The 27,565-nt window shown below is 40.8% G+C and overlaps 1 long non-coding RNA gene across 10 annotated transcripts in view; it reads left to right on the top strand.

Annotated features, from left to right (window-relative positions):
* The window catches only part of LOC116665292, a 335,340-nt gene that overhangs the window by 80,065 nt on the left and 227,710 nt on the right, over window positions 1-27,565 (top strand). For all 10 annotated transcript variants that reach the window (XR_004321832.1, XR_004321831.1, XR_004321834.1 and 7 more), the window contains exon 2: window positions 21,131-21,259. This is a non-coding gene — a long non-coding RNA (uncharacterized LOC116665292). The remainder of the gene's footprint in view (window positions 1-21,130; window positions 21,260-27,565) is intronic.

Below are 27,565 nucleotides of genomic sequence, written 5' to 3'. Positions count from 1 at the left end.
TCCTTTTTTATGGCTGAGTACCATTATATTATCTATCTATCTATCTATCTATCTATCTATCTATCTATCTATCTATCTATCTATCAATCACATCGTCTTTATTCATTCATCTGCTGATGGACACTTAGGTTGCTTCCATATCTTGGCAGTTGTAAATAGTGCTGCTGTCAGCATTGGCGTGCATGTCTCTTTTTGAATTAGTGTTTTTTTTGTTTTTTTTTTTCGGATATATACCCAGAAGTGGAATTGCTGGATCATTTGGTAGTTCTGTCTTTATTTTTTTGAGGAACCTTCATACCTTTTTCCACAGTGGCTGCACCAATTTACATTCCCACCAACAGAGTACAAAGGTTCCCTTTTCTCCACATCACAGATGTACTTATTTGAAGTCATTCATTTAAACCCCTCACCCCCGGTTCCATCAACAAAATTTGGTTTTTCTGTGAACACTTAAAATTTGTCCCAAAAGAAATAACCACTGTCCAAAACAAACCAAAAATCCAACAACTGTCTTACAGAAACTGTCTTCTTCTTTGGAGGTGCTTCTTGCTTGAAATAAGAGGATCTTGTGGTTTGATAAAATCTGTTTCGAATATCCAAGGAGGGCCTCCTTTTGAAGACTTACACACTGCAGTCTCTCTCAAGATTTGAACTTCCTCAGAGAAGAAAGGTGAACTGCGTTTGTTCCAAGTAAAATAACACATCAGTATTATACACCATCGCACCCCTATCCCATTGTAAACAAATAACTGACCCTGTTCTTCTGATGTGAAGCCAGAGAGGGTGTGAAATACAGCGAGGAGGACAGTCTGATGCAGAACTATGAACGTTCTAAGCAACAGAAACACAACATTTGAGAGGAGTAGAGAAGGTCCCAAGTTGGTTTTTCTAATTCCTATTCTGCTGCTGACCTCGGGAAAGGTAATGCAATAGTGATCATTCACTTAGGGGCAGCTATCTACGTTATTTCAGATTGCCAGTTGCATTCCCCGCCCCCCCCCCGAATCTATTTCTTGGAAGTTCCTCTGTTTCTTTCTTTAGGCCTTAAGAACTTTCGAGAACTTTTTTTTGGTGGTGGGGGGAGGGCGGTGAACTTTTGACCTAGATACTAGAACCAGTTTCCATTTGGATGCTGAGCAAATTCTCTCCTTTCAGTGGACCTACTCCCCTGTTGTGATTTTTCTTAGCGTGACATCCTAGGAAAAGGCTTTTGAATGGTGGAGGAACTTGGCAAACATTATATTAGAAGGAAGAAGAGGAACACCAAGGTGGGAAAAGATACTTTAGATGTGGGGTTTTCATGTCACATGAAAACCACTCCCAGTGTTCAGTGTTTTCTTTTGCAAAGTAGGGATAAAGGGAGGAGTAAATGAGAATATACAGTTGTTTCTCCTACAGTGTAATACATGTTTTCCTAAAAATTGAGACATTATAGAATTTCATGCAATAAAAATGATGGGACTTTTGGGAAAAATCAAATTGGGTGGAACATTCAACACTTGTATAGTCTAGTAAGGGATACTGTTCTAAAAACCTGATAAACGTTTTAAATGTCTTAAATCCCTAATAAATTAAAAAAAAAATGCTACAGGACATAGAGCACTTCACCTTTCGGAAAGCATGGGGTTTTCTTGCTGGCGTCATACAGTGGAAGGTGGAGGCTTCTGAGTGATGGGGAAGAGGGGGAAGGAAGGAATCGGCAGGACAACCTGGAGAGCATCAGCGTTGCTCTGGTTCGCCCGTCCTGTTTCCTTCTGCATTAACTTGAGAAAGAAATCTGGTGTTTGTTGTTTTGCTGTGTCCTCCTTTCTTGAAGGAGCTGCACCGATGGCTCCACGTGAGTTGGGGGGCCACAAAGAGCTGACCGCTCTGTTTGGCATTGGAGTGGTGGCCGTCTGTCCACGCGGGCACGGGGTGCGGAATGCCCACAGACTGCGGCTTTGGGGGGCTCAGCTCCGGTGGGCGGCCACATTGTTAGCGTCTGCATCAGCATCAGCATCAGCACCGTTTCTTGCAGCCTCGTCAGGCTTGTTCAAGGGACCCTGCAGCCCTCCCCGTTCCTCCTGCTCTTCCGCTTCCTTTCATTTCTGCCGCCTGGTCCCTGCCGGTGCACAGCTCCGTCAGCGCTCCTGTGATGTCACACCTTCTCCTGATTCCTTCTACGTGTTTCATCGTTTTACGTTCCTCTTCAAGAGTTAAGCCTTTCCCTTTTCATTTGCGGCTTGGATTCATCCACGCGGGATGCTCATTCATGTTTGGGAGGTTGCAGTCAATAGCTTTTGCAAGAAAATTACACGAATTTGGGATGAGGTAATACAGTCAGAGTGCAAAGCATGTCTCGTCTACGGTCACAGTGTTCAACTATTTGGTGTTTTTGAAGTTACTGGCTGTTTCTAGGTGATATAAATGTTAGTTACCCAGTGAAAAATTGTGTATGAGCCACTATGATTTTGTCTTGGGGAGTACATCCCCTATTTTTCACCTTGTTTGAATAAATAGATGGGCACACAATAGACAAGGTCTATAACCGGAAGAGGATATGTGAAAAATGCTCATAGCTGCACCAGACACCAGATGGGTAATACAATAAGTGCTCCATAAATATCAGAGAATGACATGTGAATGAGCTTTTAAAAATGATATATTCTTTTTTTAAAGTATTTTTTATTACTATTTTTATGTGTTTTTTACGGGGGGAGGTAACTAGATTTATTTATTTATTAAATGGAGATACTGGGGATCGAACCCAGGACCTTGTGCATGCTAAGCACGTGCTCTACCACTGGGCTATACCCTGCCCCCTGTAAATGAACTTTTAAAAAAATATTTTTATTGAAGTACAGTCAGTTTACAATGCTGTGTCAATTTCTGGTGTACAGCACAATACTTCAGTCATATAGGAACATATATATATTCATTTTCATATTCTTTTTCCCCATAAGTTACTACAAGGTATTGAATACAGTTTCCTGTGCCATGCACTATAAACTTGTTGTTTATCTATTTTATGTATATTAGTTAGTATCTGCAAGTCTAGAACTCCCAGTTTATCCCTTCCCACCCTCTTCCCCTGTAAATGAACTTCCGAATTGAATTTTTGAATTGCCAGCTCAGACACACTGAGTAGTCCAGCGAGGTGTGCATGGGGAGGCTTGCACGGTGTATTGAGAGAGGACAGTCAGACAAACCCCTGTGGAATGAGGCAGGAGGTGGAGCATCAACCCTGCCTCCCAGCCCTCACTTTGCCACCTCAAGAGAGAACCTTTGCATTTTCTTGTATTTGTTTGAGTGGAATCATAAACTGTTTATTTTTTTCCTGATTTCCTTTATGTTTTATAATTACTTTGAGATATGATATAGGTAGCTCATTTTTTTTTCTCTGAGTGATACTTTTATCTTTGGATATGCCACTGTCGGTTTACTTATCCATCTCTTTATGGGTCTTTAGGTTATTTCTAGGTTGTGACTGTTGGAAATAAACCTGTTACAAAGAAACAAACACAGCAAAAAGTCAGACCGCAAGTAATCCGCGCCACCTCTTCACCTCTCTAGTCTCACACCTGAAAAATGGAGCTATCAAAACCTGCCTTTCCTCTGTACCCGCTACAGGAACTCCTGCCTGTGAATTCTAAATGAGAAAGTGAATCAGAAGGGTCTCTGTAAATAAATGGTGCAGCCCTGGATAACACTATCAGGATCTATGAGACCAACAGGCTGGAAGGTGAAAACTGTTTGCAGGTGTAAAAGGGCATGTTCTTCTTTCTCGCAGGAGTGTCCTTTTTGCTTTTTCATTTCCACCTTGATGGGATAGCTGACCACGTGCCCTCCGGATTTTGACAGACACCACCGAATTTCTGTGTGTACACGTGTTCCTTTGTGCTTGTGTTAGTAATCTGAGGAAGAGGTCTCTGCCTGGGGCTTGCTTCAAGCCACATCAGGGTGGAGATGAAGGAAGAGTATAAGCTGTGCCCCTCCTCCCCAAATCTCTTCCCTATGAGGCTATAGATAGAGTCTGAAATTCCTTCATGAGTTTTTTTTTTTTTTTTTAATTTGGGCAATTAAACAGAAGTGATGCTAAGGGGATCATAAAGGCAGGACAGTTCCCACATTGTCATCTGGAACACACATCCTGGAGGAATTAATTCGACAGTCCTGAGGCCACCAGGCTCTGAGGAAACCAGAGAGAGGCCAGGAGGTGCTCTGGTTGATGGTCCCAGCTGAGCTCTACAGTCGAGTCATCCTGGCCCAGGTGCCAGACATGTGAGTGAAGGAGACTCCAGATGGTTCCTGTCCCCAGATGTTGAGTCACCTTCAGTCCTTGAGTTTTCCCAGCTGAGACCAAAAGATAAGCATCCCTGCTGTGCCCTGTTTGATTTCCTGACATAAATGAATGTTGGGATGGTTTGTTACACAGCAATATTAACCAGAACAGTAGACAACCACGAATGTCCATTTCAGAGACGGACTACCTTGTCTTCTGAGCACATTTACCTCACTCTGTATGTCAGGTTTAAAGTTGTATGTCAGTAAAAATAAATACAACATCTTTACAGTTATATAGGTATGAAAAGTTTGATTGAATCATTTAAAAAGACTGGTGCATTTATTCCTAAACTTATGTGCAAGCTAAACTCTGGGTTAGCTATTTAAAAATAAGGATTCCATACTACTCAGCCATAAAAAATAATAAAATAATGTTATTTGCAGCAATGTTGAGGGACCTAGAGATTATCATACTAAGTGAAATAAGTCAAAGACAAATGTCACATAATATCACATATGTGGAATCTAAAATTTGACATGAATGAACTTATTTATCAAACAGAAACAGACTCAAAGACATAGAAAACAAACTTGGTTACCAAACGGGAAAGGGGATGGGGAGGAATAAATTAGGAGTTTCAGATTAGTAGATACAAACTACTGTATATAAAATAGATAAACAACAAGATCCTACTGTACAGCACAGGGAACTATAGTCAATATCCTGTAATAAACCATGATGGAAAAGAATATAAGAAAGAATATATATATTTATAACTGAATCAGTTTGCCATACACCAGAAACAACATCGTAAATCAACTATACTTCAATAAAAAATAAAAATAAATAAGGATTCCAGGGTGCACCCCTAGACCATGCTCCATCAGCCCCTCCGGGTGTGGGAATCAGTGTGTCATTGTTCCAGATCTCCCCAGGCCACTCAGAGGCACACCCCTGGCTAAGAAATGTTGACTTAGAAATTCTATAGAGCCATTAGTGCTGACATGCAGTTGGTGTCAGGCTGATAAATTATTGACAGAAATGCAAAATGTGAAAATGTGTGAATCTGTTTTTTTAAATTTTATTTATTGAAGTATAGTCAGTTACAAGGCATCAATTTCTGGTGTACAGTGCAATGTTCCAGTCATGCATATATATACATATATTCATTTTCATATTCTTTTTCATGAAAGGTTGTTATAAGATATTGAATGTAGTTCCCTGTGTTATACAGAAGAAACTTTTTAAAAAATCTGTTTTTATATATAGTGGCTAACAATTGCAAATCTCAAACTCACAAATTTATCCCTTCCCACCTCCTTCCCCAGGAGCCATAAGATTGTTTACTATGTCTGCGAGTCTGCTTCTGTTTTGTAGATGAGTTTAATGGTGTCCTTTTTTTCCTTTTTTTCCTTTTTTTAGATTCCACATATAAGTGATGTCGTATGGTATTTTTCTTTCTCTTTCTGGCTTACTTCACTTAGAATGATGATCTCTAGGTCCATCCATGTTGTTGCAAATGACATTATTTTATTCATTTTTATGACTGAGTAGTACTCCATTGTATAAATATACCAGATGTGTGAATCTTAAGGGTTGATTAAAAGTTGAAATTGGTCTTGCACTCAGGTCTTTCAAAGCATATTTCAGATATGTTAACCAATTATCAATGCTGCATGATTAATTTTGGTGGGAGGGCCAAAGCATGGCATAATTGAGATATGTTTATTTTTCCAATGCCCTTGTTCTTCTTAATGAATTAAAATTTAAATTGTTATGTGTCAGAAGGGTAATAGACCCACTCATAATTAGTATTATGAATGAATTAGGAACTTCCCCAAAGATTTTGAAAATAGCATGTTCTGAAATTAAATTGACACAAAACATCAACGTGTCACTTGGAATCTTTCCAAGTGTTTAGTGCACCCCAGCACACACAGTGTTACTGCTTGGGGTCACCCTCTAAGATTTCTAATAGCTCTGTCTTGAGTGTTTTCTCTCCATTTGGCAAGCCTGGCTGGTCACATGGAGGCCATTTGCAGCCACACGTGGTCCTCGTTAGGACTTCATTGCTCTGCATCACAAAGTCTAATTCCCCGTTGATTAATTGAATGCTATCAGCAGCTTTGGAGTAGGCTTACTGCGAAGGCAAGACCACTAAATGCCGACGGAAGGTGTCATGGTGTAGCATAGAGGCTCTGCTTAGGATACTTCTGTTTTATGATGACTAGAGTTTAATGTGTGGACTTTCCTGGAGTGGTGGGTGCCTGTTTAATGATTCTCTCTGCTTCATGTAATTGGGAAACACCTTCTCTACTTAAAAATTCATGTTCTGAGGGTTTTTTGAGAGCCCATGGTAAGAAAGGTAGATGTTGGCGTTATTTTCTTTCAGTGGTGAGCAGGGAGCTGAAAGAAACTAGTGCAGACTCCTCTTTGGCACCTTCACCAATGATGTGACAGTATAGATTATGAAAAATAGAGAGTTTGGAATTTGGGGAATTTTACGAACCTTGTATGAAGGGATACTGCAGAGAGACAAAGTTGTATAAAGACACATCTGGTATGAAAAGGGAAGTTTGATTTTGCAGTTCATGGAGGGAAAAGTGTAGTGTTCTGGAGAAGCTCAGAACATATCCAACTACATGAACGAGTTGTAATGATTTTCATTTGTCTAGAGCAGAATGAAAGCCAGTATTATTTGGATATATGCAAAGCAACAGCCAGCGAGTTTGGGGCCATAATTATAATAATAAGCTATGGGGCTGGGGAATCCACGTGGAGACCATCTCAGCCATGTGCAGGGGGGAATGTTGTAGGCCCCTGAGGGTGAATATGCTACTGGCTCCAAGGGAGTTGGGCTGGACCTCGGATGGGTCAAAGATCTGCAAGGTCAGGTCTTGAGATGCACATGCTGTGAAAGCAAAAGAAGTCTAAATCTTGCGTTCTCAGTGCAGTATCACCTTCAAGGGGGCGTATGTTGTTCTTGGTGGAGGCAAAAGTATCTTACTCTTTTTGAAAATATATGAAGCATACATATACATACATGAACAGATATAGAGTATATCTGTGGGGTTAAAATTTCATTGGAGAGAGCCCATAGGAATAAAATAGTTGAAAAAGGCTCCTTGGGAGCAAGAATGAAAAAAAAAAAACAACTTAAGCAACACTGGTCTCAAGGGGACACCCTGACGCCCAAGTCCTAGCAAGTCAGAACATTTCCATTGTCTGGAATATTCTTTCCAAGTCCATCTTCCAATAAGGCCCAGGCCCGTGGAAGGGAACACCGTCAAACTCTCATGAACAGACCTGCTATTTCACTTCTGATCCCCAGAGATGTTCCGTGTGTGTTTGGAGTTCCTGGGAGTACCAGGCAAGGAAGAACCAGAATCGTATCTCTTTTAGGTCCTATTTGCACCTGCCTGTGCAAACCCTCCTCAGTTATTTCTGGGAAGCTCTGAGTTTCTCTCAAAGTGCCTGTGACTTAGGCTTCTCATATTTTCTTCTCCAGAGTCTCTTTTGGTGTCCCCTGCTCACAGGGTCATTAAGGGAGGGATCCTGCCCTTGTCCTGTGTCTGTGCCGCCCACCCCAAAGGGTCACTCTTCACTGCAGTGGTAGAGCTGCCTCAGAGAAAGGGCCCCTGTCCTCCCCTCCCCAGGGGTCTAATGGAGCATCGAGGATATGCTGGAGCAGGTGCTACATCCTTCCCCTGCACTGTTTCCATTTTCTCCATCCCTCTTCCAGTTTCTTAACCCAGGACGACTTTCTTTTCACTGGATCCCTGTGTCCGCTGGTGTCTTGGTCTGTTCAGGCTGCTATAACGGATACCACAGACTGAGCAGCTTATAAAGAGCAGACACTTACTTTTTATGGTTCTGGAGGCTGGAAGTCCAAGATCAGGCTGGCAGCAGGGTTGGGTGAGCGCTCTTTCGGGTTGCAGACTTCTTGTTGTATCCACGTGCCAAAGGCACAAGAGAGCCCTGGAGGCTTTCTTATAAAAGCACTAATTCGTTCATGAGGGCTCCATCCTCATGACCTAATAGCATAACCGACCTCCTAACACTGTCACATTGGGTTAGGATTCCAGGATGCACATTTTGGGAGGATGCAAACATTCAGACCGTAGTGCCACATATATGAACTCCTTCCTTGGACGCTAGACGAGGGAACACCCTGGCTCCGTACCCAGCCCTCTGTCAGTCCAGGCACCATGAAGACCTACCCAGCTACAACCGAATGCTAATGATCAGCTGGTGGGGACTGTGGAACTTAGCAGGGGTTCATGTGCAATGCGATGTCCTCTGCTTCAAGGGAACTCACTCATTTGTTAACATTTAGCCTCAAATTCTCAGAATTTTCATGGGTTGCTTTTTATTGGGAGAGTGTTGATAAGTACCTTGGCTCATTAAGAAACTGTAAACACTCAGAGAAAAGGAATGGAAAAATGAATTTCTGGGAGCTTTTACCAGAAGATGAGAGACATTTTCAGAGTGGCAGGGTGGAGCCTGGGTGGCAGAGGAGACACCCTGGAGTTGGGGAGGGGCTTGCAAGGGACATGAGCGATTAGGGGACCTCCCAGGATCAGGAGAACTAAGATGGCCAATGTGCAGGGGTGCCCGGCATACCTCAGCCCTTGAGCACAAGCTGACCTTGGGTATCCTTGGTTTACAACCCTATGATAGAGTCCATCAGGAGATTTTCTCTGGGGATAAAAACCTTCAATTTCATAATGAGATCACAGTGTGAGTTGGGCTGTTATTACACTGCTCTTCTTTTGTACCAGCTTTGCTGCTTTATGTCTCTGCGGAAATATAAGGTTATTTAAACATTGGCTTCTCACTTTCTTTAACTGTGAAATTTGCCCGTTTGCCTGAGAGCTAGAGAAAACTATGATGACCATAAAAGGATTCAGGAAGGAGGTGCTGGAAAGAGAATGGATGCAGTTTGCCTAGTTCCAAGAGTAATATTATGTCTGTCTGCCTCATCTCCATCTCCGTCTCCATCTCTGTGCAATCACACAGAGCACGGGCACTGACCAGGCTGCCTCTCTAGGTGCCAGGCTTTAACCCTTTGTTTGTTGGGCTATAAACGGCTGGGGAGGGAGGTGGCACTCAGGTAGTCCAGAACTATTTCAACCTTTTAACAACTGGTACAGCCATATTGGTGAATATTTGCTGAACACTTTTCCTTTTTTTAGATTTTCCTTTAATTAGCACTTGATTTGTTCATTATGATTTTGTAAGGGGCTGGGGACAGGAAATGAAATGGTGACAGTATTTTATTTTTTCCTTTGTGTTAGACATACGGGCAATGATAAAAACTTAGGAAGACCTGGTTTGGGTGAATATGATGAGGGCCAAGGAAACCATTGTAAGCCAAATGGTTTTGCTATTGGAGGCCTCCTGGATTTTGAAAGCTGTTTGCAAGACTGATTTATTTGCAAAGAGGTACTGCGGGAAAGGTTTTTTTGTATCTGCTGTTGAAGGCCACCCAGTTCAACAGTGAAAAAGTTCCTAAGATCAAGTATGATTCCAGACTCACTGTTAGTTATTCAAAGACTCATTGGTCTTTTAAAGAGGGTGAATGGAATTTTTTAAAAAATGGGTAAGGCCTTTTTATGCTCCATTTAGTTTAAATAGTCCAAAAGTGCCAAGAAAACGTTCTCAAGTTCATGTCTTCCGTGGTAGACAACTTTGAGCTTGAAGGACTGAAATGTTGATCGTTTTGCTGTTTTTATGTTGCTGATCCTCATGGTGGGATAGTCCCATGGTTTTTCCAGAAGAGCGACGTAGAGCCACTTTTTACTTCTAAACTTTAATTAAACCTGAGAGATTGAAACGTGTGATACTTCTCAGGATTGTACTGCAAGCTCTAGTCTTTTCTCCTACAACTGTTGGAGTCACATGTAGGTTTATGGCTTGAAGTAGAACAGAAGTATTATTCATGGTTCAATTAAGGTAAGAAATTCTATTCCTCTCACTGAAAGTGCTGTCGTAGAGAACTGGACCCCACCTGTGAAGACTGGGGAGAGTGGTTCTAGTAATAACATTTCCTTTTGTGGGCCACCCAGCCCTCCAGCATCAGCTCCAATCCATACTCATTATTTTGTCTCCAAATCAATTGCTGCTGTCAAAAGTTAGCTTTCCCCACTTAAATTCACCCTACTGAGTGTTTCATACTTGGAATCCCTTAGCAAGTAATTTGTACCATAGAAAATTGTGACTGTAGATTATTTGCTCATTAGACTTCGTCCTTCCGAAATGAGCCCTCCTGCACTACGTTGTTCATTCAGTCATTTATTCAACAAATACTTCTTGAATGTCTGGTATGTGCATCATATCCTTTATATGATCAGGGCTGAATAATTATTGGGTAAATGAATGAAAGAACAAGCAAATAGCAGTCAGTCTTTTGGTGCTGACCGTCCAGCACTGAACAAAAGAGGCAAACTTCTGGACTGTGTGGAGCCTACAGTTGGTGGGGAAAGAAGATAGATATTAAAAATGACACATACTTATATGATCAGTATTTTATATTACATTTTGTAGTTATATAAATAATCATTTCACTGTCACTACTGTAAACACCACTAAGGAAAAGCATCTGGTGTGCTGAGAATGCCTAATAGAGGGACCTGACTTAGCCTGGGCATGAGGACAGGTCTCCCTGAGGAGACGACATTTGAAAATGAGACCTGAAGGATGAGTGGACGTCGCGCTGACACAGTTTTGCTGGGGGGCACTTAGAGTTCTCCAAACATGATGGCATCTTTGCGTCTCTTGAGTCCTGCACAGGGCCTTGTGCCGAGTAGGTCACTCAATGCAGGAGAATAAGTAAATCTCAAAAATGAATACGAACACCTATGATGAACCAGGCACTGTGCTGTGTACTGGGGATGGGGTGGGAGGTGCCGAGGATGTGGAGTGGGGCAGGGAGGAATTTCCCGCAGCCTCTTCCCCCGAACATCACAACTTTTCCTTTACTGTTGGCCCACCTTCTCTTAACAAATTCCCTGAGCTGCCCCTTTTCAGACTGAGTCAATGGGCATAAACTTCCTCAACTTTCTACCTCTACTCTGTGAACGTCTGCTCTCTGCACTCTCCCTCACCAACCTGATCACTAACCTCAGTGGCATCTCTTCCCTCTCTCCAGACTGATTCCTCCACCTGCTCTTGATGGGACCCCCTTGGACCTCCTTCAGGACTGTGCTCAAACTGTTGAATCCAAAGGAGTCCTCATTATTCCTCTTTTTTTGTTTACGTCCTTGCTGGAGTGTGACCCTGTCAATTATGTCTTTATTCTTGAAGTGCTCTCCAGCCTCAGAGGCTCTTTTCGTGGTAACATGGCCTCTTGGTTCTTCCTCCAGCTGGCAAATATTCTGTTTTTCTCAGTCGCTGTGTTGGCCCCTCCTCCTCCACTTGTCCCTAATATAGTGGGGGAGGGGGGGAATGCCAGGTTCTACCTTCTGCTTTATATCTTTTTACACACTCCCTCAGAGACCTTACCTACTTCTTTGCCTTGAACTGCCACCTATATGCATATGGAACCCAGATCCATAGTTTCAGTCCAGACGTCATTCCTAGTCTCCAAAATGATTTATCCCTGGACACCTCCACCTGTCTTTTGTACAGTTGTTTCAAATTCAGTATGTCCAATATCGAGCTCATCCTTTCCCCACAAGCCAAACCTGTTCTTCTTCTTATAAATAGCACTGCTTTATGCCTTATCATCCCAACTGGAAAACTGACAGTCATCTTTGACTCTGTCCTTTCCTTTTCCTCCAATTCCTAATTGGTGGACACGTTGCATGCTTTCTCAAAGTCTCTTCTTTATGTCTCTCCTATCTCTCCTACTGCTGATTTATTTCAGGCTTTCTGCATTTCTTACCTGGATCATTCCAACTGTCTTCTAACTGGGACCCCTCCTTTTAGTCTCACAAGTGGCCAATCCAACTTCCATGCTGCTGTTAGAATGAGCTTTCCAGGATACAAATCTGATCATATCTCTCCTACTTTAAACCCTTCAATGATTCTTCATTGCTCAGGAGAAACTCCAAACTCTTTAGGTAGCTTTCAGAGTATTTCAAAACTGGACCTTGTCCACTACTCTGGTCTTAACCTTTTTTTAATCCTCACCATATGCTGTAGTTTCTCACACTACTTCATGGCTCCATACTTTGCATTTGTATCTTGCTCTGTGTGGAAGGCTGTTTTCTCCTTCGACTACTGTGTTAATATTTGGACCCATCTTAAAATTTAGTACAAGGACCAAGCATTTCTCAGGTGTAAGTGCACATACATATCTGTGTGTGTGTGACTGATATAACTCATTCATGTTCACTCAGGACACAAACTCCATCAATTTAAGAGTTAGGGAGGGAGATATACATATTGTAAGTCTTTTGGGGAGGTCTTTGGTTATGCATATGTCATCCTTCTTAAATTATCCCCGTTAAACACAAGAGTCCTTATACGTTGTTTAGGAATTCTTCTTCCACATAGTATGCTCTCAGTAAAAACTGATGGTTGATCAATTACCTGACATTGAATGTAACAGGTCAAAAGACTTTCACAGCTCAGTGATTCAAAGGGGGTGGGGTGGGGCACAAAGCTGTGAATCAGGCCCCCCAAAAGAATGAAGGAAAAGTAGGTGGCTTGGGTCTCTTGTTGGTTTCCTCTTTCAGTTTTCTGGAATATTGGCCGAGTGAGGCGACAGCTGGTCATCAGGTGGTAAACACCTATGTTGTCAGGGCAGTGGGTAGAACGTGGGTCTTCCTGACTGTTCTCTGTCATTTCTCATTTTGGCAAATTGAATCCACAGGTCAAAGGGCAAGTTTATGATCTCAAAGCTATCTCTACCTATCTATTTCTCTTAGTCAACATGAAAGAAAAGATAGCATGAGAAAAATGCACATACACCTCCAAGTCTGAGGACACACAGGCTCCTGAAAACAAGTCTGTCTGGTGACTTTGAGAATGCCAGCTAAACCCCAGTCAAGCCTGAGAAGTAGACCTGCTATTTCTTTCTCGTTGGCAGAGTTAAAGGCAATTGGGGTGGAGATGAAAGTCAGTGTTAATAAATAGGATAGAAGGCTTGACTCTTTTCTAAATGTGCTGTGCAATTTGCTAATAAAACCACTTATTTATTTTAGCAAAGCCATAGGTTTAGCCAGACGTTGGTTTTATAGGTTTAATATAATTTCAGCATCATTTATTGTAATCTAGCTCTTAAAGTTTTTGACCTTGAGAATCTTGAGACGATATAAAGTAGGAAATATATCAGACATAGAAAAAGTGGAAGCAAAACTTTCACTGGAAATTTAATGGTGAAGAGTAAGTTGGAAGCAGATTTCAATTTTGTTCTCCAATTAATTTTAGTCTGAGAGTGTTTCTCGAGTAACAAACCTATTTATTTGGCTATGTAAAATGTCAGACTCCAGGCAGCCAGTCCAACTCCCTAATCCTGACCGGTTTGCTTCCTTGAATAGGAAAGGAAGGAAAAAAAAAAAAAAAAAAAAAGAACCAGAGAATTGGGTAGGGCTGCTCTGGAGAGTAATTTTAAATTAGTGTGACTTTGAAGTGGCGCTCCTGTTGATCCTACTAAATCTCTGTGAGAGGAGAGAAGCCGCCACCTAATTGCCGAGGTTTAAGGCGCTGCGAAGCCCAAATGCCCTTCCTTGGAATGAACAGAAAATGCGCTCTGACCATCAGAGCTCCTTCTTGGCAGCACAAGCCTGGGATCATTTCCATCATGGACCCTCAGCCCTGTTGTCGGGGTTCCTTTGAGTTCCTTTGAATCCATTAGATGGAGAATCTTGCCTGTCTCCAGAATCTCAAAGGTCAGCTGTCCACCTCGCTTCTTGCTTGGGAATCCACGGACAGGCCCAGGAAAGTCAGATATTTCCTCATCCCAGAGCTGAAACGATCTAGGGGGTTCCAATAGCTTTGCTGACAAGAAACCACATGAATTTGATTTTAGGGTTTTTCATCTCCCTCAGATGTCCAAGGTGGCTCATGTTCAGTTTGAGAGGCGGGAGTTAGCACCCGAGGAAGCCTCCCCATGAGCCTTGTGGCCTGGCCGTGCTCAGCCCCCCAGGCCTGGTGACCGTATTCCCCACGGGATGCTCAGGGACGCTGATGTGTACACCACAAGGCTGACTGTTCTTTTTTTTAATTGAAGTATAGTTGCTGTACAATATTATATAAGTTACAGCTGTACAATATAGTGATTCACAATTTTAAAGGTTATACTCCATTTGTAGTTAGTATAAAATACTGGCTATATTCCCCGTGTTGTACAATAAATCTTTGTAGCTTATTTTATGCATAATAGTTCGTACCTCTTACCCCCCTGCCCTTGGTTGCCCCCCTCTCTCCTTCCTTCTCTCCTCTGGTCACCACTAGTTTGTCCTCTATAAGTGTTAGTCTGCTTTTTTTTTTTTTTTGTTATATTCACTAGTTTGTTGTATTTTTTAGGTTCTACGTGTTAAGTGATGTAATGCAGTGTTTGTATTTCTCTGCCTGACTTATTTCACTTAGCATAATATCTTCCAAGTGTATCCATGTTTCTGCAAATGGTAAACTTTCCTCCTTTTTTATGGCTAATATTCCATTATATATATCTATCTACCTATCTCACATCTTCTTTATTCATTCTTTTTTTAACTTTTGTTTATTAAGTTATAGTCATTTTACAATGTTGTGGCAAATTCCAGTGTAGAGCACAATTTTTCAGTTACACACAAACATACACATATTCATTGTCACTTTTTTTTTTTGCTGTGAGGTACCACAGGATCTTGTATATATTTCCCTGTGCTATACAGTATAATCTTGTTTATCTATTTTGCATATGCCTGTCAGTATCTACAAATTTTGAACTCCCAGTCTATCCCTTCTCACCCCTTCACCCCTCCTTGGGAACCACAAGTTTGTATTCTTGTTGATGGACACTTAGCTTGCTTCCATATCTTGGCAATTGTAAATAATGCTGCTATGAACATTGGGGTGCATGACTCTTTTTGAATGAGTGTTTTTGCTTTTTTTGGCTACTATACCCAGGAGTGTTTTTTTTTTAATAGTGAGAAATGTCCCTGGCAGAGTCTGGATACTTGAAAGTTGGCAAGTACTTTCTCTCCTCAAATATTACTTGGTAGGTGTGGAACAAGGCCAGGGGGTGACTGCCCCTCAGTGGAGGCTTCCTATTTTGTCCTCAGACCAACAGAAAAAATCCTTTTTATAACTCAGCTCTTTCCTTCCTTAACAGTTCTGAATGAACCTTGACAAATTCTTCAAATTCTTACTCTTTATATAAAATATCATGAGGTTCTGTAAAGAACACATATGCTTTCTTCTTGTATGTTGATGATGCTGATAAGTCTGAAGATTTTGTTTACATTTCGTCAAGACTGAATTATTTTTTCCAGCCCTCCTCCTTCTGTTTTTGATGTGGAAGATACAAACCTTGTGCAGATATCAGATGTCATTTTCCATGTGTTGCTTTTAACCAGTTTAACTCTTGGGATTCTGCACTTACTAACTACAGCATATGTTTGCAATTTTTAATTGAAGTGAATTACAGTATGTTTTGTTTTGAGAATTTTACAACAGAATTGGTAATAATAAGCTACTCAAAGCAGGTTAGAAATTGTCTGCCTTAGAATAATTACAAAATGGTTGAAAAGCTTTTCATTTGGGAAACTCAAAAGGGATGTTGAAACTTGGGAAAGATATTATGGAAGAGAATAACACATTTATAATAACAAAATAAGCAAGCAGATGGTGTCAAAACATAGATGAGGAAAACTATAAAACATCCCAAGAAAACAGAAGTGGGTTTGGTCAAATGGAAATGCAGACTCAGTTCTTGGATGGAAAGGTTTAACATAATAAAGATGTCAACCCTCTCTAAATTAACCTCTGCATGTAATGCAAATCCAATAAAAACATCATAAAACTCTGTAAAGTAGAACAAAGAAGAGCATCCAGGATTGTGACAGTATCTAGTAAAGTTACCACTTACCCATTGGTCAAGGAATCCCACATGTAGGGATCTATCCCAAAGATACATCTGTCCCCAAAGTTATGTACCCAAGTAATGCACAAGACAGTTTATTGAATTGCAGTTTATTAAATTGCAGTATTTGTAATGAGAAAGGCTGGGAACAACCCATGTGTCCATCAATAGAAGACTGATTGAATAAATTATGATCCAGCCACCCAATGGAGTACTATGTAGCTATAAAAATAAGTGAGAATACCATGTAACTATAAGAACAAATAAAGGTAAATGAGTAATCATCACGAAGTAATCATCAGGATACTTTGATAATATATTGTGAAGTGAAAAAAGTAAAGTAGGGAAACGTGATCAAAGAAATCTCCAAAATATCAAATAAAAAATGAAACAAATGAATTCAACTCAGTATCAAGTTGGTGACATAACCACATAAAATATATTCCAAGAGACTTTAAAGCATACCTTCAGTGGTTGTACACCCTAAGAACAAAAAGTGTTCCCTAGAGAGTTGTCTGACTTCAGCTCTGGAGTACAAAATATCCAGGATGAGCCTGGAACATCTTACTATAACATAAAGCAAGGTATTTATTAAAGAATATGGGCTATTGACAAAAGAACTCAGGAGCCAACTTGAAGGGATTCTTGTTAGTTAAGAAATGGGACAATTTGAGCATCAGTAAACAATGGACCAATAATTGCAACAGACTGAAATATACAAAATACTTTTAAATTCATGAGTCATAATGATACTAAAAAATAACAAAGTCCTCTTGAGGATGCTCGGGAACTAATTCTTTTGTGATAAAGAGAAAGAATCAAGCATTTTACCTTCTTTCCTTTGCAAGGTGTACCTCAGGGTAACAGCTGATGAAGGAACCATTCTCTTTAAAGAAGTACTCAAGTGAAACAAAGAAAGAATAGGATGAGCACATTTCCATTTTGCAACCACTAATGAAACAGTTAATTCAGGCAATGATCTGCAGTGGCTGCTAACATTATAAAAAGAGAAATAACCAGCCATGGTGTGCTTCCTGATGCCTGTATTTAACCATTCAGGAAATATTTTTGTCAAAAAAGAAAAATCAAATCTGAATGTAATCAAGGCTTTAGACCTAACTAATAGTTTACAGGAAGAAACAGGGGAAGAGAGACATGTTAAAAGACACCATGGGGGTACAACCAGCAAAATTCAGAATATGAGAAGTGATTCAGGGAAGGAAACCATTTTTTTAAAAAATTGAAGAATAGTTGATTTACAATATTGTGTTAGTTTCTGGTGTACAGCATAGTGATTCAATTATACATGTACATATATATTCTTTTTCATATTCTTTTACATTGAAGGTTACTGGAAGATATTGAATGTAGTTCCCTGTACCATACAGTATGACCTTGTTGTTTATCTGTTTTATAGATAGTAATGTGCATCTGCAAATCCCAAATTCCTAGTTTCTCTCTCTCCCGTCTTTCCCCTTTGGTAACCATAAGTTTGTTTTCTATGTCTATGAATCTCTGTATTGTAAATAAATTCTTTTGTATCATTTTTTTAGATTCCACATATAAGTGATATCATATGATATTTGTCTTTCTCTATCTGACTTACTTCACTTAGTGTGATAATCTCTAGATCTATCCATGTTGCTGCAAAGTGACATTATTTTATTCTTTTTATGGTTGAGTAGTATTCCACTGTATGTATTTATATACCACATCTTCTTTATCCAGTCATTTGTTGATGGATATCTAGGTTGCTTCCATGTCTTGCCTATTGTAAATAGTGCTGCTATGAACATTGGGGTACATGTATCTTTTCAAATTAGAGTTTTCTCTGGATCTATGCCCAGGAATAGGATTGCTGGATCACATGGTAACTCTATTCTTGGCTTTTTAAGGAATCTCCATACTGTAGAAAACCTGTTTTTTTTTCAACAATAAATTGAGAGAGAGAGAGAGGGAGAGAGTGAAGAGAGTGCTATGGACTAAGATATAAGACATATCAGTTGCAATATATGGACCTCAATTTGAATGAACAATAAAAATACTATGAGACAAGTAAGTTTGATTCCTGGCTGGATATTTGATAATGTTAAGGAATTATTTAAAGTTTTTACATTTGTTAGTGGCTGTGCTTAAAAAAGAACTCTTATCTTTCAAAGATACAAACTGAAATGTTTATTGATGAGATGATATGACATCTGGAATTTGCCTTATGGAATCCAGTGTTGGTGGAGGGGATGGGTGAGTTACAGATGAAACAGGATTGACCCGAAGTTGGTAATTGTTCAGACTAGGTGATGAGTAAAAGATTCATAATGTTAGTCTCTATTTTTGTATGTGTTTGATATTTTCCATAAAAAATAGAGAAGAGGTATAACTTAGAGACAGGACTTTCTCTCACCTACAGGTTTGGTGAAACCATGGAATAAACTGGCCTTTTCCTCATGAACTAGAAAGCTTGCCTGCCATTTTGGAATTTTTGAGTACTTTGAAGAGGGCAGCTGCATCCCCTAGGAACCCTGCCACAGGCACTCTTGGAGGTGTTATGTGCATTTGGTGACTTCTAGCTCCAGTGTGTCTCCTCCAGGACATGGAGTGGGTCACTCATGATTCCAGACCCAAGGTCACTCTTGCAACTTGCTCCCAGAAGGCTGCATCAGCCGAGTGCTTTGATGCACTCAGCTGTGCCTTGTCTGTGAACTCAGAATGGAAGTGTGTTTAGCTCTGCTTCCGCTCCAGAAGTATTTCTGACTCCCCTCTGTGCCGTCTGTCAGTGGCTGATCAGGTGCTGAACAGGGGTCAGGTGGACCCCTCCCCAGGAGCCAGGCTAAGAACTCTATCTCATTTTGCTGAGTGAGGCTGTCAACTGGAATTGCTTTCCTGAAGGGAAATGTCTATTCCCCATTACCCTTGCCAGACCAGTCGTTCTCACCAGTGGTATTTTAATTGCATACCAAGCAGCTGTCTGCATATTTTTTGCCCAACGTGTCTAAATTTGTCCCCAAACAATTCCAGTGTATTTTCTCTTTCAGCAACGAAACAGAGTATTTTAAAGGAGGATGTGTTGTACAGACATATATCTGGGTGAGGTCTCTAACTGTCTGGAACTGATATAATGACTAACTTATTTTGACATCAAAAATTACATTTCTTGAAATGGTACCATTCCCTCTTTCACACATTTAGAGGCAATATTAAGATTACAAGAGATATAAATCATTGCTATGGTACAGTTGAGAAAATTTGTCAACTTTAGGCTATTTCTGTTTCAACTACATAGTCTAGAAATAAAACTGGGCATGTTGATCTCACTCCATTTTATTACCTGTTCCCATAGGCAGCTGAGGGCATATTCCCACAGATGGGGTTTCTCAAAATGTCCTTTGGGCCTGGCTTGATTTTGGATTATCTCTGGGTTGGGGGCAGGGGAACAAGTTCAGACCCTTTCCACACTGACTTTGGTTAAATCTGTTGATGTTGGTGTATGGGAGGAAGAAGTTTTTCTCTACCTATCTATGTTCTTCTGGCTGGTATAAGTTGAATTAAGTTGACATGAGATAGATTAATAGGAGGAAATTGCACAAAAGTCTAATAACATATATACTTGGGAGAGACACAGGAAAACTTGAGTAATTCACCAAAATGGCCAAAGCTCTCACCTTAAATACCATCTTCAACTAAAGATGAGAGAGGATGTTGGGGGGAGTGGTTTGGGACCTCAAAGGGGAGGAAGGCAATTCACATGGAGGTGGAAAAGCAAAAGTTTGGTAAACAGAGGTTTGCTGGGTCAGGCAGAAACAATGGGACACAGAGAGGAATTGTAACAGACTTTGCTAGGTTCCACATTGTCTGTGCACCTAGTTCATACTAATATCTACAGTAATAGCTCCCTTTTTGGAATTGGTCCTCTACCGACATTCTTTTAGGCAGTTTGGGGGATGGTCAGTTTTTTCCTGAGTCTTTGGGCCTTGATTGTTTCCAGCTCAAAATAATCTGCAGGCTGAAGAGACATTTGTGGGGGCAAGTTTTGCTTTCCTGCATTGGCCTGTGCCCCTCTCTCACTCTGTCACAGTTAGAGCTTTTTTTTTTTCACCCCCAGCAAGTGTGTCCAGAAAGCGTCAGTGTAGAATGGAAGACAATGGCCTAACCCAAGTGTGTGGGTGGTCACTTGTCAAGACCTTGTGTCTTGATTTGGAATAGAGCTGAGTCTGCTGAAGTGTCTGGAATTCCGTCCTCAGCCTGTGTTATTTCTGGATTTTCTGTCTTAGATGCATCATTTCAACTTGGAGAAGGAAGAAGTAGAAAGAAATCTTTTATTTTTAAACATCATGTTCTTGGGATGGGGAAACCGTATCATCGAAATGCTTCAAAGTGTGATTAAAAAAAAAAAAACAGTTTCATAGCCAAAGTAATTAAACTGCTAGAAATTAAAAAAACATTCATTTAGTTCACAAACATGGTGGAGGTTTTAACACTTTCCAACACTGGGCCAAATGTGGGGAGACCGGGGAAGACACGGTTTCCCTCCAAAGAATTCTCAGCATGAGAAACCTAACAATTGCACAACTGGACCTTTGATGTTTATGGATTTGGTGGGAGAGGTTTTGACTCTTTTCAAATTATCCTCAAGACCTAACATAGAGCCATCTAGAATTTTGCTGAGGGCCAGATCATGATTGGGAACGGGGCATTGAAACAGGGATTGAGTCCGGCAGGCTCCCCCATCACTTTCCTCCCTCCACAACGGTCCCTTGGGTATTCAGTTTTGTTGTTATCTACTCCAGTAGTGATTTTATAGAGAAAACTATAGACTTTGTGATACTGAGGGATTTTCTGGTCTGTGACGATTTCAGGAATGCTGAGCTGGTGGTGGACCAGGCAAGGGCACCATGGGAGCTGACAGAGGAGCACCGACCCTGCCTGGATGGGTCAGAGGAAGCCCCGTGGAAGACATAATGCCCACACTGAGCCCTGGAGAACTGGTAGGAATGGGCCCGGGAGCACATAGTTGGCAGTCACTGAACATCTGGAATGAATCTTGCATTCTGGGCAGAGGAAACAGCATCTTCAGAGAGCAGGAGGGTGGACAGCATGGCATATTTTGGGGGAAAGTAAACAGTTCAGTGATTCAACATTTGACAAATATTTGTTGAGTATCTACTACATGCCAGGCTCTGTTGTAGGGGCTCGGAATACGGTGCTGAACAAGGTTGATAAGCTCTTGGTTTTACAGAGCTTGGGGAGGACAGTAATTAAATAATCAATCAATGAACAAGACCGTTTCAGACAGATATAACTGCAAGAGAATGTATTGGAGTGATTAGGAGGCAGGCTAACAATTTAGTGTACTTCTTCTCCCAGGGCTTTTTTTTTAATTAAAAAGGATGATTATTTATTTATAGGAATGAATGTCTAATTATAATTTACAGGAAGTTTAATGATATGGCAGAGAAGTCTTCTTAAATCACCAAACAGGGGATTGGTCTTGCCCATGGGAATGGGTGGGGGCAGAGGTAGTATCTGATAAGGGAAAAAAGGAAGAAAATTAAGGTGATGGGGAAAGAGAGGGGAGGAATAGAGTGTTAGAAAGAAGTGAGTGCCTATTGTGGATGGATTAGTAATCCCAGCTGCTGGCGTTTTTCCGAGTTGCTTGTCAGGCACTATGCTAAATGCTTTTTGATATATTAACTCATTTTATCTTCACCACAACCCTTTGAGATCATTTCCAGCATCACCCTCATTTTATACTTAGGGAAACTGGGGCAGAGAGGGGTTTGCTGACTTGTCCAGGGCTTCAAGCCAGAGGTGAGATGCAAACCCAGCCAGGCTGTCCCCACAGTCCGAACTCCTCGCTGTGAGCTTTGCTGCTCCCACCAATGGTCTTGGATGGCGCAGTGGCTTCCTTGCTTTGAGTTCACTTACTGTGTACACAGGGCTGGAAGACTTTATCTTTGGACTTCTGGAGCCAGCTCAGACTTGTGCTTTCAGAAACACAGTGTTAGCCTTTGTAGTGTCATAACTTTGAACTCTACCATCTCCTGCCTCCCAGGTAGACTTTGAGGATGGAAGGAGAAAGGTAAAACCCAATACAGGGTGTTAGCAGAATCTCTGTTTTGCAGCCCCAGAGATAAGCTCCCAGTGGGTCCCTGACTTACTTCTCAGCCCATCCCTGGACCACTAGGATGGCCTGTGAAAACCCTGGTGCTTTAGAATGGAATTGAAGCCTGGGAATGAAATACAAGGGATTCCTTCAGTGATGTCATGATGAGGAGAATCTGCATACAAATTCTAGAATTCTGATGCCCTTCAGGGAAGGTGATTGCACAACATTCTTTTTGGTTCACTCCCATGTCTAGCCACCCTATGAGTAGCACATTCTTTTCCTCTCTGAGTCTTATACTTACTGTGACTTCATTGCAGATAAAAAAAAATTGCAGAATTTTCAATTATTTATGCTTCATACTCACCTTCATTTTAACACAGAACTTTTTCCAGACTCTATGAGAATTTCATACTGTCATCTCAAGCCCGAGCACAGTGTTTTGGGGAGGATTAGGTGATGGACATAACTTTTCTTTGACTGTCTTGCTCAATTTACAAAATATTTCTGGAATTGTAATTTGATGTTTGTATGTTATTTACTGCAAAATTGCTTCTCTGTGTGGAAATGAACATTGATTTGGATGATGACACAACAAGCACCATAATAACAATATTGATATAATGCTGCACTGGGCACAGGGCTTGGTTTGGGCAGCAGTTTTTTTTTTTAATTGAAGTACTGTCAGTTACATTGTATCAATTTCTGGTATACAGCACAATGTCCCAGTCATGCATATACATACATATATTCATGTTCATATTCCTTTTCATTAAAGGTTATTACAAGATATTGAATATAGTTCCCTGTCCTATACAGAAGAAATTTGTTTTTTATCTATTTTTATATATAGTGATTAACATTTGCAAATCTCAAACTCCCAAATGTATCCCTTCCCACCCTGTTTCTCCAGAAATCATAAGATTGTTTACTATGTCTGCCAGTCTGTTTCTGTTTTGTAGATGAGTTCATTAGTGTCCTCATTTTTCTTTTCTTTTTTAGATTCCACATGTGAGTGATATAATATGGTACTTTTATTTTTTTCTCTTTCTGGCTTACTTCACTTAGAATGATGATCTCCAGATCCACCCATGTTGCTACAAATGGCATTATTTTATTCTTTTTTATGGCTGAGTAGTACTCCATCGTATAAATATACCACAACTTCTTTATCCAGCCATCTGTCAATGGACCTTTAGGTTGCTTGCATGTCTTGGCTATTGTAAATAGTGCTGCTATGAACATTGTGTGTGTATCTTTTTGAATTGGATTTCCCTCCAGATATATGTTGGGCAGCAGTTTTAAAAGTCAGGGACTCTATTGAATCTAAAAAGAAAGAAAATATATGTATGTATATGTATAACTGAATCACTTTGTTGTACATCTGAAAGTAACATTGTAAATCAACTATACTTCAGCAAAAAATAAAATTAAAATAAGGTCACGGACTATAAACTCTCAGAAACAAAATGTAGGATGGTGGTTCCTAGGGACTGAGAGGAGAGGGGAAAAAGGGAGTTGTTAATACTACAGAGTCTCAGTTTTGCACAGTGAAAAAAGTTCTAGGGAGCTGTTGCCCAACCAGGTAAATATAGTTAAATTACTGTACTGTAGACTTCAACGTGGTTACAATGGTAAATTTTTATGCTACGTGTGTGTGTTTTACCATAGTTAAAAGTCAGAGATGCTAGTGAACTTCTATGTTTTGTATCTCAGTATGAATGTTATTTTTACAAAATGTGTACACTAAATTGTCATGTTTATCTTGAGGTCTCCTTGAGCTTGAACTCCCAGACACATCTGACTCTCTACCCAGAACTCTCTCCAGCTCTCTTCTCCTCCACCTCTCTTTCTGGGAAGTCCTTAGAATTGTCCCTTTTGAGTGCATTTTAATGGTGGGGAAGTTGTTACACAGGGTTCCTACAGTGAAGAGTGCTTGGCTGGATTTGTTTCTCTTCAAGTGACCTATGATGAAAAAGAATATGAAAACAAATACATGTGTGTATATGTATGACTGAAGCATGGTGCTGTACACCAGAAATTGATACCACATTATAAACTGACTATACTTCAATTAAAAAAAAAGAAAAAAATTATATAAAAAAAAGAACCTTTCTTTCATGATGGGTCTGGAAAACTTTAGCATTTATCTCCAATATGGGAAGGATTATCCTGCAGTGGTCTTCCTCAAAGCTTGTCCTCAAAGGCAGAGAGTTGGCAAAGGCTGACATGTGGTTTCTGAGCGAAGAGCACTGGAGTGGTGGCTGCTTCTGTTCATAGCATGTGTCTGAAGGAGGTCCTCCATGTTTCTTTTTCAACACTTTGTTGGGTCCCCCGTGTTGACATGGTGATTTGGAGGAGGGCTGAGCTGCTCTGTGAACATCAGAGCATCAGCAGCCAGTGGGGGCCGGCGCTACTTTGAGGTGGGCCAAATTGAATGCTGTGAGCAGGAGCAGATGTTGGCTTCCTTCCCCGCAATCTCCACCTCACCCCTTCCCCTAAACTCTCTATTTGTTGCCAGTAGTATTTCTCCATTGTGCATGTGGATACAGAATTCATGTGCTTCTGCACGTGAAAGTTTTAGAAAGGGAAATCAGAACATTCTTCTGAACACTTAGAAAGTCAAGATCACTGCCTGCCAAAAAAAGAAAAAGAAAACAGAGATTCCACAAAGGGACAAATGCCCATAGCAAAGGTGATCTCCGCTGAGCTGCTCCTCCTGGTGAGGTGTCGCTGTCCCCACCGTGTCTCCTCATGGTGTGGTCCTCGTGGTGGATTCTTGCTTTCTGGTCATGTCAGGGCAGAAGAGAGAGGCAGTGCTTGGTGGGCATGTGGCTTTTTGCTGTTGAAGGGGTGGGGAGTGGTGGGATGGATTCTCCAGCTGAAAACAATAAAATCCACCTCAGAAGAATTCTTCACAAAGTCAGATGATGGCTTGACAGTCCCCAAATGCTCACACAATTCCTGCAGCTGTGCAGTCCTTTAAAAAAAAAAAAAAGCTTCATGGAAAAAAAGTAGACAATGGTTCTGAATTCTTCTTTTCACTGCTACCCTTTGTCTGCCTCCAGGCACATGATCTTAAGAACTCACTTCTCCTTGCTGTTAATTCATTAATCATTTCAAAGACTCCTGTTCAGACGTCTCTGAAGTTGGCCACAGCATCTCTTCATTCCTGGCGGAAGTGTGGTCAGTTTCGCCCTCGCTGATTGTATCTGGGTGGAGAACAGGGTCCCTGTTGAGTGTGTTCGGGTGCCAGTGTCAGCCTCTGGAGTTTTCCAGTTTGATATGCAGCTAAGAAAACACCCAGGTTTTCTACTTGATTGGGTTTAGCATCTTTTAAATTAGTGCTGCTGCACACCTGGGAACTTGTCGAGGGATGGGTGCTGAGCTACTACCTTAAACATGATTTTCCCCATTTTATCAGGGTTGCAGTAAGACGTGGTTTCACTTCTTAGAAACTTGTACATGAAGGTTCACATTAATCAAAAGGTAGAAACAACTCCAGTGTCCATCAATGGCTGAATGGATAAACAAGACAATATATACGTAAAATGGAATATTTTTCAGTCATGAAAAGGAATGATGTCCTGAGACACGGTATAATTTGGATGAACCTCAAAAATATTATGCTAAGTGAAAGAAGCCAGACACAAAAAGACACATATTGTATGATTCTTTTTATATGATAAATCCAGAATAGGCAAGTCGATAAAAGTCATAAAGCAGATGGGAGGAGGGGAGACTAGTATGGATGTTCTGGGGCGAGGAAAACATTTTGAAACTAGAAAGCGATGGTGGTTGCATAACATTGTGAATGCACTAAACACCACTTAACTGTACACCTTAAATGGTGAATTGGATGTTATGTGAATTTCACCGAATTAAAAAAATTTAAAAAGGAGTGTATAATTTGCTTCATTTTTAGAGATGTCATAGTTCTGTTTAGATGTTTGCCTCTCTTTTTAGGCCATCCTAGAGAGGCTCTTTCCTCACATTCCATCCAAACGATCCGTATTAAGTCCTTGGACTTGGCACAGTTGTCCTTTAACGCATCTCCTTACCTTTTCCCCCGGAAATTTGTACATTCATTGTATCTCCCAATTTGCCTCATTCTCCTAGTGGCAAACTCATCCTTTTTAAGAGTCGTACATCTGTGTTCAGAACTATGCCTGATTGCAAGGGAGATGAACTCTGGAAAATTGGTAGACTTTGGAACTGGCAACTTGAGATGAATAACCTGTTAGCTTTTCAAAGCCTTGTGGGTCAGAGTGCAACAAGTACATTTTAAAAAAACTGAACACCGCCTCTGCTTCTGTTCTTTTGTTCAGTTTCCTTGGCTGGTTGCCTCGGTGGAATGTTTTAATAAAGGAAGGAGTTTTCCTCAAGCCTAGTTCCCTGTTGGAACCTCAGAGTAATGGGAGATGCTGAAGTGAGCCTATTTGTAAAAGTGAAACCCTACAAATCCCGCTGTCATTGGGCAGTTGTAATTTATATTCTGGGATGAGAGTGCCTCACTAAGAGGAGAGCACAACTGGGAGGAGGCTGCAGAGGAGGATGGAGAGTCTTCAGAGAAGGCAAGTAGAGGAGTCAGTGAGAGCCCAACAGAAGCAGAGGAAGAGGAACAAGAGAGGGCTTCTAGAGTACTGGGGACCTTGCCCGCGTTGTGAGGCAAGACTTATAATAGGATCACCACTCCCCGCCCCCTTTATGATACTACAGGAACTTCTGGGTAGAATTATATCTCAGTTTGTTGATCTTCTTTCACATCCCTTAGCCACAGGAGAGCGAGCAGTTTTCCTTCTAAAACCAAGGGCAACCTAATGTTGAATAACTTAGTATTGAACACTTGGGGGCCAGGTTGACTAACCAAGTTTAAGCTGAGGCATTACGGGTTCAATTCCATATACTGAGGATGAAAGTCAGTCTTCTTGCTCATCGAGAAAGATTCCGTGGCTGCTTGAAAATGAAACTCTTTGGACTTCAGATGACTTAGTCGATATTCAGATGAGCTAAGTGAAATTTAATCAGAAACACACACGTTGAAATTTATCTTGAAACATGTGGGTTTAAAAAAAATGACAGATTAGTTAGCATAAAAGTTTCAGCAAAGTGCTTCTTTTGTGTTGAGTTTGTAGACATAGAAATTCTTAGATGAGAATTCAGATTATCTAGGAAATTCTGAAGGCCA

The sequence above is a fragment of the Camelus ferus genome, chromosome 8, assembly GCF_009834535.1.
Source record: "Camelus ferus isolate YT-003-E chromosome 8, BCGSAC_Cfer_1.0, whole genome shotgun sequence".
Taxonomy (NCBI): Eukaryota; Metazoa; Chordata; class Mammalia; order Artiodactyla; family Camelidae; genus Camelus; species Camelus ferus.
The sequence above is the reverse complement of the archived record's forward strand: the minus strand, read 5'-3'. Positions and strand labels throughout refer to the sequence as shown.